The 14,564-nt window shown below is 39.3% G+C and overlaps 1 protein-coding gene across 3 annotated transcripts in view; it reads right to left on the bottom strand.

Moving 5' to 3' along the window:
• Positions 1-13,264, bottom strand: part of rhbdf1b (rhomboid 5 homolog 1b (Drosophila)) — a 72,535-nt gene extending 59,271 nt beyond the window's left edge. Inside the window, exon 1 of one of the 3 annotated variants that reach the window (XM_051939526.1) lies at positions 12,865-13,264. The gene's annotated coding sequence lies outside the window, so the exon portion shown is untranslated. The remainder of the gene's footprint in view (positions 1-12,864) is intronic. The other 2 variants (XM_051939527.1, XM_051939528.1) reach the window with 2 other exon arrangements.
• Between the last annotated feature and the right edge of the window lie 1,300 nt (positions 13,265-14,564).

Here is a 14,564-nt window from a genome sequence, read left to right as displayed (position 1 = left end):
CCATCCTTGTTGCCCCATTTTCATGCTTTTTTCCTGGGTTTCTACAGTATTTTAAAGTTGTATTTACAGTGTATTAGTAGGTTGATAATACTTTTCTGGTCTGTGCTGCTTGTTCAAGCTGTTATGCGAAAGTAGTGTTTTTGGCATAAAATCCGTCACTTCCTAGAATTGTGCAGAACAATGGCATTATTTACAAAGTAAGTCGGCCAATTCTGACTGGCTACCTGTCAGTGTAGGATAAATACCACAATAACAGAATGGCAGATATGGAAAAAGACAGAGTGAAGGGTTGACAGGCAGGACAAGACACAAAGCAAGAAACTCAGCTGACCCTCATATGAAGCTGTTTTGTGTTAGCTGCATGGTGACAGGAAGGTCACCATCACAATAAGTGTCTAGTCAAGTGTGGGCTCGCCTGGAGACATGAATAGGCCTCCTCAGCAGCCTTCCATCCTTCCCACCATCCCTCCTTCCTGCCGACTCTCTACGCAGCCAGCAAATCCATGCTGTGAGCGCCAATACAACAGCTTCCTCTGTTGGCTCACCCTGTATAAAAAGTTAATGGTAATTGCCCACAGATGCCACATTAGGGTGGGACAGAGGGGGGATAGGGAATTCGTTCTGAAAAGAATATTTAGAGGGGAAAATGGAGGTCATAATTGTGGTTTCAAAGAAACAGAGAGGACTTATTCAGGATCTTCATGGAGAAGTCTGACGTCCCTCAGGAGAACTCTGGCTGGGGGACAGCATTGTCATCAGACGGCCATTGAAGGAGTGTTTGGACACTAGAATACACCACATACTGGCCAGATTAAAATTCCTTTTTGACAGGCAGTTTTCTATTCATCCAGTCTTTTTTTCTTGAAAGTTCCAGATAAAGATGATCTGTTCCCAATGAGGAATTTTTCCATTCAAAGTGAACGAAAAGTATAATGGACATAATCTCTACAATGCATAAGGATGGATTTACTCCATAGTTTCCAAACCAACAACATCCTGTGAAGTCTGGTTCTCAGAGCTTTATGATGTTACCACCTGTAACTGGAAAGTCATTTCCACTGGGCACGATAGTTTTCAGCAAACATGGCTCAAACAGAAGTTTTTAAAAAATGCATTTGCATGAGACTACTTTCAGCTGTGTGCTGCAAAAAGTTCCATCAAAGTCAGAACATATATTCATACATCAAGATAATATGTGCTCAGGTTTTGTCTGACAAGATATTTCTTCGTACCAGACAGGCTTAGACGCCCTTAATTATTGTAATAAGATATTAAAACTTGTTACTGTATTGAGATTTTATTGCTAATTGTAAACAATAAAGCTGTTTCATCAACACTGACAAGTTCAGCACTGCTTTGTTAAAGTATTTCTTATGTCAAGCATCTTATTAACTGTGCAATACCACTAACATGTGCAATAATCTTATTTCTGTAATTAGTAGTTTATGTATATCCTGGTTTATTTTGGTAACTGTTTGATCTTTGTATTACATTTCCTAAATGTTTGTTGCTGGAACAATGCAACAGATAATGGCCAAATGGAATTCAATGCTACTGTCAGTATTACACTACAGCACAGAAATTATGTGTACCCACAGGTAAAATACAACAAAGAACAAAGACAGCACTTAAACAAAGGCCTGATAACAGAACTGTGTGCATTGGCTGATTCCTTAAAGCCCTATAGTTAGACATTTTCATTGTCACCTTGACCACCGCTGGCCTTCATGTTGTTTTTAAATTATTTGTTCTTCCCATATTTTACAGATACGGTCACTGAATCCTCAATAAAGAAGAGAAGAAATGTAGCATCTTGAGTGGGTGTGTCAGGGAGTTTGTAGCAGCAATTATGGGCGTTAGCTAAAAAATATTCTGCATGTTCTGTCATATTGAGCTGTTCCATGCCTGTTCTATTATGTTTACAGTTCAGATGCTCAGGTTGTGTTTTATTCAACTTTATTTTTTGTCAGAATAGCAAAGCTGCAACCATATAATGCACTGTTTCCCCTGGGTTGAAATGGCTGTGAGGTGGTGGGGTGTAGGCAAGGGCCAAAGACCCTTGAATCAGCGAGTGCCACAGGCGCGTAGCAACTAGCAGGGTCCAGTGGCATGCCCCCCACGAAAAAATTTTGAAAATCAAGATGCAAAATGGGGCATTCTGGCACAATTTGGAGCACATTTTGTTGTATTTGTAGCCATTTCCAAAAACTAAATTAAATACAATTTTCATGTTTCTTTTCTAAAAATTAGTGATGGGGAGAAAATATGACAAATATAAACCCACTTGTCCTTGCGATCAAAACATGTCAACTAGTCCAGTCTATTATTTTCTGGTCAGATTTCCACAAGCCATTCCAAAATGCCACATCAGTTCTTATTACAAATTTGAAAAAGATGACAAAGGACTTGAATCTGGAATCAAGTGGTGACTTTTACTTTTTTCTAAAAACAACTACATGTTAGGTACCAAATTCCCACTTCATTTTTATTTATAATAAAAAGGTTATGTCATGACCTTCATTTTACTTAAAAATGTGAAAGAAGACTTCAACTCTGGGTTAACAACTGGTTTTCTGAAGGAGTTAGTTCTGTTTTCAAAACTGTTACCTTTTTGAACAAAGAAATAACTTCTTTAGAATACCAGTTGTTAACCTTGAGTTAGAATACATAATTTTGCACTGTGATATGTGTCAGGCAGCTGAATTAAAGACTTTAAGTAAACATTCTTGAAAACACAAACACCAAATTTGAACACATGCTCTCTTTATTACATGAGGCAAATCAAATATAAGTGGGGATTAATGTTGATCAATCTAAGCTTTCCATGGGTGTATAGTGTTTCTATAATCGCGTTGGCAGTGTCGTTCTATTTTGAAAAATGCTTATGCAGATATCAAAACGGCCCGCCCGCGGACCACTGAACCATTGAAATTACAGAATTTATTTTGCCATTGAATGATATAATTTCAGGCACTCTATAAATCATTTTATCAAAAGAAACTAGGAACTTTATATTCCGTTGAAATCATTTGTCTCGTTCGTGAGAACGGGTTTTGTCGTGCCTAAATGTTTTAACGGGAGCCATTTTTGCAGTCACTGTCAATTCGTATCGCAACGGACAACAAAACAGTAAGCAAACTCAGTACAGGAAGCGAGATTGATGCCTACACTGCGTTGCTCACTTTACTTTGATGACATGCGATAGTTTTGATACTTAATTTGACATATGTCTGTGATACACACCTGCTTTTAGCCCCAAAAAACGAAACCATAGAGCGCTGCTGCTTATTGTCTGCAATGGGGATGTGCCTTGCTGTCTTCAGCCATGGCGAGAAAAGGTTGCCATTCTGGCTTGTTGATTTCAGCGGCGAATATACCGGACTTATGTGTCAATGCTTTCTAATATTTAGCATTACTTTTTTTTTGGTGCGGACCAGTGAGGCGGCAGTGTCGGCAAAATTGTAATGAGACGGTGGCCTATACCAGCGAGGCGGCCCGCCTCGTCGGTCATATAGGAGGGGAAACACTGTCATGAGTGCAGTAGTTTGTTGGATTGACAACAATCCATGTCAGCATTGATAAATGTGTTCAGAGTGGTGCTCTACTTGTCTTGAAAAATAAAAAGCAATGATGAAAAAGCAAGGATTAAACTATTTGGCTATTAGGAATGAAGGGTGACTGTTCATCACACTTCTTCAAGGAAACCAATGTCTTATGCAGTTTACAATCTTAGGATTGCTTCTTTTAAGCACAAAAAGATAATGGCAATAGCACTGTAAGCTAAATTTAAGCACATTTCCCTACATATAGGCAAAATAATTACTAAATATTTTCTTCGTATGTATAAACGTGTACTAGATATTTAGTTTGGCCGCAGTAATTTTAAGATGAGATACTTTTGTATTTTAGATAGATAGTAACACATATAGATGGCTAAAAAGGTTAGATAAGCGGTTAATATTTTAAGAGTTTATTTTCAAAAACAGATAATTCCATTTTGATAAATTTTAAGAAAACGTTTTCTTTTATTGTTTACTTCAGATAATATCAATCAAACTGAAGTTGAGTGGATTTGACCCAGTAGGAAAATATATGACAAAATAGATAAAAATTTAATTATTATTGTTATTATTATTATTATCTCAAGAAAACAATAAAAAAAATATGTTTTCTGAAAACTTCTAAAATGGAGTTATCTGCTTTTGCAAATAAACTCTTCATTTGCAGCTTTAGGCAATTCAACTGGTATTAATACAAATACAGGCTTTAACAAATGAAACCACTGCTTGCAAAAATATCAGTAGAAACTTTTAGATATTTAACAAAGCTAAGCATTATTCAGATTTGCTTTGCTGTCATTAATCAAAGCAGAATGTGGCAATTATGAGAAAAAAAACGAAAATTCTCGACCATGACCATGACCATGACTGCATGGAACAAGATGCCTTTGGTCTATAAAATGTATAGCTCATTGTGACATTGGAATATCTAATAGTGAAATACCTCAACTGAGACATTTAAAAGCAGAGTTCACGGTGCAAGTCAACTCTTCAAAGGCTCATCAAACAGCCAGGAATCCTGTTTCTGCAGCTTAAAGAAACGATTCAAAGTAACTGCATGACTGTACATCTGCCCATCATCCATCACTAAATCACTCTTATTACAAAGATCCACTCATGACCTCCCAGTGTCTCCATAGTAGAGTCACTGATCCTATAATTTAATCCTCCATAATCTGTCTCGTGTTATGTATGGTGCTTTTTAAAACTTCATTAACTCACATTTTTAACAGCTGTCTGATTTCTGCCTCTTTCAATAGGCTGGAAAAGAAAAAGTAAACCAGCGTGACATTAGTGTCTAAGCTGAGTTCACATGGAAAATATCGAAATCAGACTGGCTGTTGAAAAGCAGAATAATTTTACTGGAAATGTATATTATGTTATGCCACAGTATAATAAAAATAGGACACATTTCCACCATCTGTATCTGCATGAGCGCTCTGGCTGCACAGGTGTATCTGATAAGGCCAGTCTGGTTTTGATTCAGCTGGATGATGTGTGGGAAAATGATTTTTAAAAAAGGCCAGCATGACGAAAGGACGGAAAAATTTGACAAAGACATGAAAGAGACAGAGAGATGGAGAGAGAGGAGGGATAAGAGAATCCCCTTTCTAGATCACTGGGGATCAGCAAATCTTGATCATGTGGTCTTTCGGGGGAGACATGGAGTCAAACAAGCTGCGTGACAGCAACAATTACTGCAACCATTAGCTGTCAGCAAGCTTAGAAACAACGTGACGCAGGGCAGACAGTCCTGACACTGCTAATCTTTTCTGTAGCAGCTAGAAGTCTACATTTTTTTTGCCCTGACAACCCTGTGAATTAAGCAAAGATATCACTGTCATTGACGTGCAACCGGCGTGAGATTGCTGCAAAATAACTACAGAAACCTACCATCTTTTGATGAAACATTCTGTGTAGTTCCAAACAGTCCTCTCCTGGCCTCTCTAAAAGTTAACTGGGAGCAAACCCTATATATGTGTATATATATATATATATATATATATATATATATATATATACACGCACACACATACATATATTTAATGCTTATTATTTATGCTTACTATTCCAGGACTAAGGTCTATTATTTTTGGCAAAACTTCCTCTCCGCAGGCACCAACACCTGCTGAATACAAGCATTAAAAGTCACGCTTGGTGTAGTTTCCTGCTTGAAACTTTTAGACAAAGGGCACCCATCAAAATTCTGTGCAAATATCTCAGATATCCACGGCAACAATGACTCACACCAAAATGTGTAATAGTGCCTTTTCTCCGTTATTATTCTTATCCACTGTTCATTGTTATTCTTATCTATTGGCCTGCATCTACATGTGACACGTGTAACATGCAAGTTTTTTGATTTTGCACAGAGCAACAAATTGAAATGAATTAGTGGTAGTGAAGGCATTTACCATAGGACCCTGAAAATTGTGGTTTGAGTCCTTTGTGGGTCTCGGTTTTTTGTATTATTTTCACAGATGTATTTCCAGTTTCTGGTGCTATTCTGTGTGACTTAAAGGCGCTGTTTGATTTTTTTGTGTTACAAAACTACTTGATTAGATGTGAGAAAAGTTCATGATTTGGGTTAAAACACAATTTTTGATGTTGCTAGGGTGACACCCACCACAATAACAGCCTCTATAAACATAGGCATCTCACAGTTTCATAGCCTTTTGGTGGGAATAATTGATTTTGCATTGTGGACCAACGTAGCCGGTGCACGTTCTGATGCGAGACTGGGCTGGTATCCTACCTGGAAGAACTAGCTTTCCAGGTACAAGCTGTGGCATAAAACACAAGAAAGACGAACAAGCACAGCTTGTAAGCGCTGGAGGAAATCCACTTGTGGGCAAACTGCCATAAAAAATTCTTTGTGAAAACACTGGAGGGCACCCGTAAAACCAAACCAGTTTTCCACCCAGATGCACCCGTTTGAGGGCTCAGTATAAACATGAAGATGCATTTCACTTCTGAGAGCAGCGGCCCAGAAATAAACCCGCTATTGTCACTGCGACTTGTTCAAACAGGCTCTGCACGGCAGCATCAGTGTGCCAGTCAAGAGATTGAGAGATAGAAACACACCTGCAGAATGCCACAGTGCTTACAGATGCCTGCTACATTAACACTTATGTATACAAAGTGACAATTACACCGGATGAAACATCCTCCAGGATGTTGTGCGTGCGTTTGCGTTTGCGTGTGCCTGTGCGTGTGTGTGTGTGTGTGTGTGTGTGGGTGTGTGTGTGTGCTCAGGTGCTGGCTATACTTGTGGGGACCAAATGTCCCCACAACTGTAGGAAAACCGAAAACAATGTCACTTGTGGGGACCTCATTTCGGTCCCCACAAGTTTAAACAGTGTTTTCTTGGCCATGTTGTTACTGAAAAAAGTAAAAGTGCAAAGTGCACAGTGTTTTGGTCTACTTTTTTCTTCACTTTCTTTTGTACGACAGAAATTCAAAATCATTTCACTGCTAGGAGGTATCTACATATTTTTCCATATGCTTTTGACATATTCTGCTCATTTTTCAGTTTACATATAACACTGAAATGAAGATTCCTTTTATTTAAACATATAGAAAAGGTTCATTACACGTTTTACAAATGATTTTCCACCCCTCGCTATTTTTAAGAACTGAAACAGACTTATTGCAATAGCAGCTTTTTATTATCATTAGATTACAGCATTTTTAAGCACAAATAGCAATAACCATATACATATTTACCCAAATGTGAGAATTTTGTTGCTTTTCTTTGCCAATTTGTGTCATTGTAAATTCTCTGGATGTCTTGGACATTTGAGAATGTCATATTGAGCGTCAAGAAATTACTTTTTTTTTTAAATTTTAAGACCAATCATTTCCTATATTAATCAAAAGAATAAGCCAGATATTAACCATTGATGAAAATAGTTGGTTGCATCCTTAACTGTAACAGTTTTTAATTGCATGTGCCACAAGTGCAGAACTTTTTACATATTTTATCAACTGTCTCAAGGTCTGTCATATGCCTTTAGTTCCTAAAAGCATAGAAAACAAGCGCAGATTTAGTTGGATCTTTTAAAAAAAAATCACTATGAATGTTTTCCAAAGTTGCATTAAGATGCTAAAAATATGAGATGTTTTCATAAATATTTCAGTTTTTAGGATTTTATGTATAGTAAATGTGCAAATTTAGCCACACTCAAAGACTGTCAACAACAAAAAAACTAACAAGCTAGCTAATTTTATGCAATCAACATAAAACACATCATTTGGAAATGTCTACGTGTAAAAGATCCTTGCAGCTACAAAAAGACCCCTGTGTCTCACTGAAAGCTCAAATATGAATCTTCACTGATTTCTTTTTGCACACTCCATTAACTCAACACCGAGTCTCCATGTATAACAAGGGTCACAGGTTCAAACCCTGGCTACCAAACCGGTCTCCCCTCAGTAGGAAATGTGTATGGCTGTTCCAGGTGTGTGTGTAAGCTACACAAGTGTGTGTTTCTGTCATCTGGCCCAGACGTTTGCTTCCTACCATCCTTCCAAACAGGAAGCCAAAACAAATCCTTGATGACACGGGTCAGTAGTTTAATTGTCTCTGTGGGATTTCTGTGCAGCCAGCAACTGAGGCTGTCCCCTTCATCTCAACTGCAGAGAGGCATGCAGCACTTTGAAATCGATTTATCACTCCCAAAACCTGTGTGTGCCTCAGTGTGTGTGTGCATGTAATGTTAACCTGACTTACTACAGCACTTTAGAGTAGGGAATCTTGCCTGGGGGTTACATGGTATTGAATGCCTTAGGTAGGCTCTACTGGGGGTCTTCTCTATAGATGAAGACCCCCCAAGTGTTGGCCTTCTAGCCATAGCAAAGCAGGGCATCAATAAAACAAGATGATTCATGGGAAGGAGAAAAAACGATTTCATGCAAGTCTGCCCCTATGAATGTGTCCCATGTATGTGTGTGTGTATGTGACAGAGACACACACTTGCTCCCCTAAGTATAGGTGTAGATTTCAAGGGTTGTTGGTGGACAGGATACATATCTAGAACATTTGTCCCCCCTAATAAAAAATAAACATCTGCTAACACTACTCATAGACTAGTTTGGCTCTCCAGATGGATGCTGCAGATATTAGCCCGTCGTCGGCCGCTCATTTCACACGACTTTCTCTTCTTGAACCAATCTGCATGTTACTGTTTTGAAAATTCCCCTCTTCACAGGAAAAAACAAAAACCTCCTTACAGCAACCTACACACTGACAACTGCAAGTTTTAATGAAGATTTAGATCTGCAGTAATGCAGGCCTGCTTGACTTTTGGGTGAACAGTTATAAATTTCTACAAAGAATAAACAACATTTGCTGTCTGACAAGGATGTTTTTGCACATTTGCCTACTGATTATGGAGAAAGTTTAATTTTCCAAGCATGGCTGATCGTCGATAGTGAACTAGCAAAGGCAGACCCAGACAGATGGTGTGAAAAAGCCATGATTCTGGCAATGCTCCCGTTGGTAGCAATAATAATAACCCTACGGTCAAAGAGGGGTAGCTGCAGCGTATGCCAGGAAAGATCTAGACATGGACAAGAAAATAACTGCGAGTCTGTATTCTATTCTATACAGACCTCCTTAGAAAGTCATTGGCAACCCTAGATGAAGGCCCATCCTGCACACCTCCACAATTCAAAACCAACTGGTGGGGATTAGTGTGGATAAAGTGCATACAGCGATATCAGTCTACGGTTTTATGAAGCCAGTGAGCTTCTGCAGACATAAAGAATTTATAGGCTTCACTTGTTTGTCACCAATTCTCAATTTTTTTTGTCTCTTTCATTGGTGAAAGTCATATCACACGATGTTTATAATTAGTTTTTGGAGTGTTTTCTTTAGCAGGGAGCTAGCCATTGTAGTGAAACGTTTTTGTGTCTGCGCAAGAGTGTGTTTCAATATCCTTCCTACCAAACCACAACACTGGCAGAATGGATTTTGCAGTATTCGATTTCAATTCAATTCAATTCAATTCATGAGCTTCTTTACACATAAAATAGTTCTGATTAGAGATAAAATTAATCTGGCACTTCCTACAGATGTCACAGATGCTTTTGAATTGGCTGTTAGACCTGATGAATCTTTAGAATTCTTCACTCCTATATGTCTCTCTGAACTAATTTCAACAGTTTCTACATCCAAACCATCAACATGTCTTTTAGATCCTATCCCAACTAGACTCTTCAAGGAGATTTTACCTTTACCTTTAATTCTTCAATGTTAGATCTGATTAATCTCTCTCTAGTAACAGGCTATGTACCACAGGCTTTTAAGGTTGCTGTCATCAAACCTTTGCTTAAAAAGCCCACTTTAGATCCAGATGTGTTAGCTAACTATAGACCGATATCCAACCTACCATTTCTCTCTAAAATTCTGGAAAGAACAGTTGCAAATCAATTATGTGAACACTTACAAAGGAATAATTTGTTTGAAATGTTTCAGTCAGGCTTCAGAGTGCATCATAGCACAGAAACAGCTCTGGTGAAAGTTACTAATGACCTTCTCATAGCATCAGATAATAGACTAGTCTCTATACTTGTTTTGTTAGATCTTAGTGCAGCGTTTGACACAATCGACCACAAAATTTTATTACAGCGTCTAGAACATTCAATTGGCATTAAAGGGACAGCACTGGACTGGTTTAAATCCTACTTATCAGATAGGTTCCAGTTTGTGCATGTCAACAATAACTCTTCCGAGCATACTAAAGTTAATCATGGAGTTCCTCAGGGTTCTGTCTTAGGACCGATACTTTTCACATTATACATGCTTCCTTTAGGCAATATTATTAGGAAGCATTGTATTAACTTCCATTGTTATGCAGATGACACACAATTGTATTTATCTATGAAGCCAGATGAAACTGATCAGTTAGCTAGACTGCAAGATTGTCTTAAGGACATTAAAACCTGGATGACTTTTAACTTCCTACGGCTAAATTCAGACAAAACTGAAGTCATTGTATTTGGCCCCAAACATCTTAGAAACTCGCTTTCAAAGCAAATAGTTACTCTGGATGGCATCACATTGGCTTCCAGTACTACTGTGAGGAATCTTGGAGTTATTTTTGACCAGGACATGTCCTTTAACTCACACATAAAGCAAGTCTGTAGGACTTCCTTTTTTCACCTGCGTAATATTGTAAAAATCAGGAACATTCTGTCTCAGAGTGATGCAGAAAAACTAGTTCATGCTTTTGTTACTTCCAGGCTCTCTTAAACATCTACAGTTGATCCAAAACGCTGCTGCGAGAGTACTGACAGGAGTTAGCAAAAGAGATCATATTTCCCCTATACTTGCTTCTCTTCACTGGCTTCCTGTTAAATCCAGAATAGAATTTAAAATCCTTCTTCTGACATATAAAGCTCTAAATAACCAATCTCCATCATATCTTAAAGATCTGATAGTACCATATTATCCTAGTAGAACTCTTCGCTCTCAAACTGCAGGCTTACTTGTTGTTCCTAGAATTTCTAAAAGTAGAATGGGAGGCAGAGCCTTCAGTTATCAGGCGCCTCTCCTGTGGAACCTGCTCCCAGTTTGGGTTCGGGAGGCAGATACCCTCTCTATTTTTAAGACCAGGCTTAAGACGTTCCTTTTTGACAAATCTTATAGTTGGGGCTGACTGGGTGACCCAGAGGGGTTCGGCTTGTGTCTTCATGGCACAGCTGACTCCCTCTTGGACGTCCCTTCGTTCTGCCCCTAGTCATGCTGCTATAGGCCTAGGCTGCTGGGGGACTTCTCTTGACGCACTGAGCCCTTCTCTATCTACCTTTACATTTAATATGTATACCGTTATTGCAGTACATTCACTCTGTTTCCCCCTGTGCTATTTCTCCGAGTGTCCCTGGTCCCAGAGCTGGATGCTTCAGATCTGCGGTCGATGTTCCACCAGCTGGTCCAGTCTCCACCATGTCCACTGTGGGATGCTGCTGCTGACCTTCCTCCAGCCCTCCGCTTCCAGTTCCCCTTTTCCACCAGTCAACTCTGCATCGCCTTCACTATACTTGTTATGCTAACTTACTTACTGTTTGAATTGTACTGCTAGCTATATATGGAGTATGTTTAATGTTAGAGCCGTACATCATAAGAGTAAACTATGAGTCAGTTTTCAATGTTAGCCTATACTTTGTCTGTGTCACATATCCTGTAATGCATGTATCCAAATGTGTGTTGTGTTTTCCTTGCTTTCCCACCCCTCCCTCTTCTCCCATCCCTCCCCCTTGCCCTCCTCTGTCCTTCTCAACCCGCCCGGCCAGCAGGCAGATGGGTCCCCCTATATAGAGCCGGGTTCTGCTCGAGGTTTCTTCCCTGTTAAAAGGGTGTTTTTCCTTGCCACTGTCGCCTTTGGGCTTGCTCTGGGGGTCAGACATATGGGTTCTGTAAAGCGTCTTGAGACCATTTGACTGTATTTGACACTATATAAATAAAATTGAATTGAACTGAATTGAATTGAATTGAGTATTCAAGCCACAATGCTTTTCTGGCCATTCTGACCCACAATTCTCTATGCATCACATATGTTGTATGTCTCATACAAGAGCGTAAAAAGGCAGCTCATTACGTGCTCCAGACTGAGGTGCAATATAGTGATTAGGTATTATGTTCCAGACATACTGTGTGAAACAGTGCATACTTTGAGAGGGCAGCTGCAGACAGTATATACTTATAGTAAAAAAAAAAACTTTAAAAAGCTTAGCCCCACCCATGGCGATTGTGACTGGTTTAAAGAAACACAAAGAAGCTAAAGCTTTTTTTCTTCTATAGTAGAATAATAAAGAGGTGCAGTCAGACCATTCTACACTAGAGAACAGACCACTCATTGACAATACAGGGGCAGGGTGAGGAGTCACAAAGTGGTGCCTATAAACTCACCAGAATACCAGAAATTAAGTATTTTACACCTTATATTTTACCCCCAGATTTTCACTTAATGTGCCCCCTCTGTATCACACAAAAGCTACGCCCCTGTCAATCCAGCCAGAGGCTTTCAGAACATGGCATTCTAATTTAAAAGCCTTGGGAGACCATCCAGATGTGTAAAACTCCCCCAGACAGTACAAAGGAGGCATGAGGTGACAGTCAACCCTGAGTGCTTGCTGTGAGCCTCGGGAGACCCCACCCAGACCCCCGTGTGCTGCAGCAAACCCGTATACCTGCACTGAGAGCGGGATGCTGGCAGCGAACACCGAGGTGTGTGTTCACTGACAGCCGGTGAGAGAAGCGACAGAGCCCCGCGAAGACGGAGAGGTTCCCCCCGCTGCTTACCTTCAAAGTGTTCCAGCAGCCCGGTTCGGTCCGGTCGGGTCCGGCACCGACGACTCCTCCGGTGAGACGGTACCGGCGGTCACTTCATAAGTTCTCCTGCCTCATCGCGCGAGGAGTTTCACTACGAGGCGCGAGCTCCAGATGTTAGCGAGGGCGGTGCTCACGTGCCATAAGAAGGTAAAATGTCTTCCCGCTGAAAACCTCCGTGTTGTGCGGTTCTCCACGGCTCTCTCTCCGCCGTTCCGGCTCCGACTGCAGCCTCTCACCCGGTCTGTCCCCACCAACGCCGCCGCTGGATGACAGGACGCTGAACCGACCGACAGACCGCCGCTCCGCCGGCCAACCACCTGGCGCCCCCCACCGGCGACACCAAGCAGCTGCAGGTTGAATGAGCGCAACCTGTTAGCTCCTACTCAGTTATGTAAAACCTCATAATTACAGTGAGCCGGTGGATTTTAAAGAGTGGAGGGACCATCTGTTAATCTGTTATGTAAGCTGTCTTTTTTTCTGTAATAAACACTGATTTTATTACCACATACTAACTATTATTAGGTAATACAAGCTAATGGAGTGTATTAGACCAACTGGACGATAAAGTAAGTCAAGTTTGGTTTGTAATTGTCTTGTTTGGATATTTTAGACCATCTGTCCATGTATCCAAAAGCAAAAAGGTTGTAAAACATTATCCTGATATCTATCTTAGTATTTCAGTAGTCAAACTAGAGGTCATCTACACTGTAAAACATGAACAGGAAATTTACTCAAATCTTTTGTAGTTTCCTTAATTTAATTTTTTTTTTGCCTATTTACAAACACTTTGTCAAAAAACATCCCATTAAATTGAGTTTATACAAAACAAAATTACACTGCTAAAATTCCCCAGGGGCTCTTCTTTTCTGTAGTTAAAAAAAAGACAGAATAGAAAATTGCTGTGAGTCTTTGTTGAATGTAATTATAGTATTTTTTTAAATAATAAAACAAATCCATCAGTCACAACAGTTAATACTGAATTTAGTCCCTGCATCCACAGTGCAACCTCACATATTGTCTTTGTACTAACTCTTAGAAAATGGTTTTACCAGCTGCCACTGAAGAAATTCTTTAAACTTAGAAAATGTGAAATTTCCTTTCACATTTTGACAGGTAACTCGTGGCAATGTGAGTGATGGATTCAAATTAATATTTAAAGTTTATTGAACTTGTTTTCTCAAGTTCAGTTAATTAAATTCAGCTGGTTTTAGTGCTGTCACAATTGGAACTAATTAATCAGCCAAAGTGCAGTTAACTCACATTTTAATGGCAGCAGCTTCCATTTCTAAGTTGATTGAACTTAAAATGATTTACAATGTCATTATCAGCCAGACAGATTATCGGATCTGGTATTCAACATTTTTCCAATAATTGCTGTTAGTATTTATTTACTATTTATAAACCAATTTTCAATATATATATTATCATTAATATGTCTCATGTTTAATTATTGTGATCATTTGTTCAGTTGTCGCTTAAATAGAGAAGACATTGATTATTGTAAAGGGAACTCATTTTGCACTGGTAGGCCAAATGTGGTCTACATGAAGACGTCATTTCAAGGCATTTAACATTTCACATAAAATGTCAAAGATATGAAAATATGTATTCTGTGTGTTGACAAGAAAGTTTCACTACATTGTTAAGAGAGTATTTGTTCACCTTAATGT

Source organism: Acanthochromis polyacanthus, chromosome 19, assembly GCF_021347895.1.
Source record: "Acanthochromis polyacanthus isolate Apoly-LR-REF ecotype Palm Island chromosome 19, KAUST_Apoly_ChrSc, whole genome shotgun sequence".
Classification (NCBI taxonomy): Eukaryota; Metazoa; Chordata; class Actinopteri; family Pomacentridae; genus Acanthochromis; species Acanthochromis polyacanthus.
Note: the sequence above shows the minus strand (reverse complement) of the source record. Positions and strands in the feature narration are given on the sequence as shown.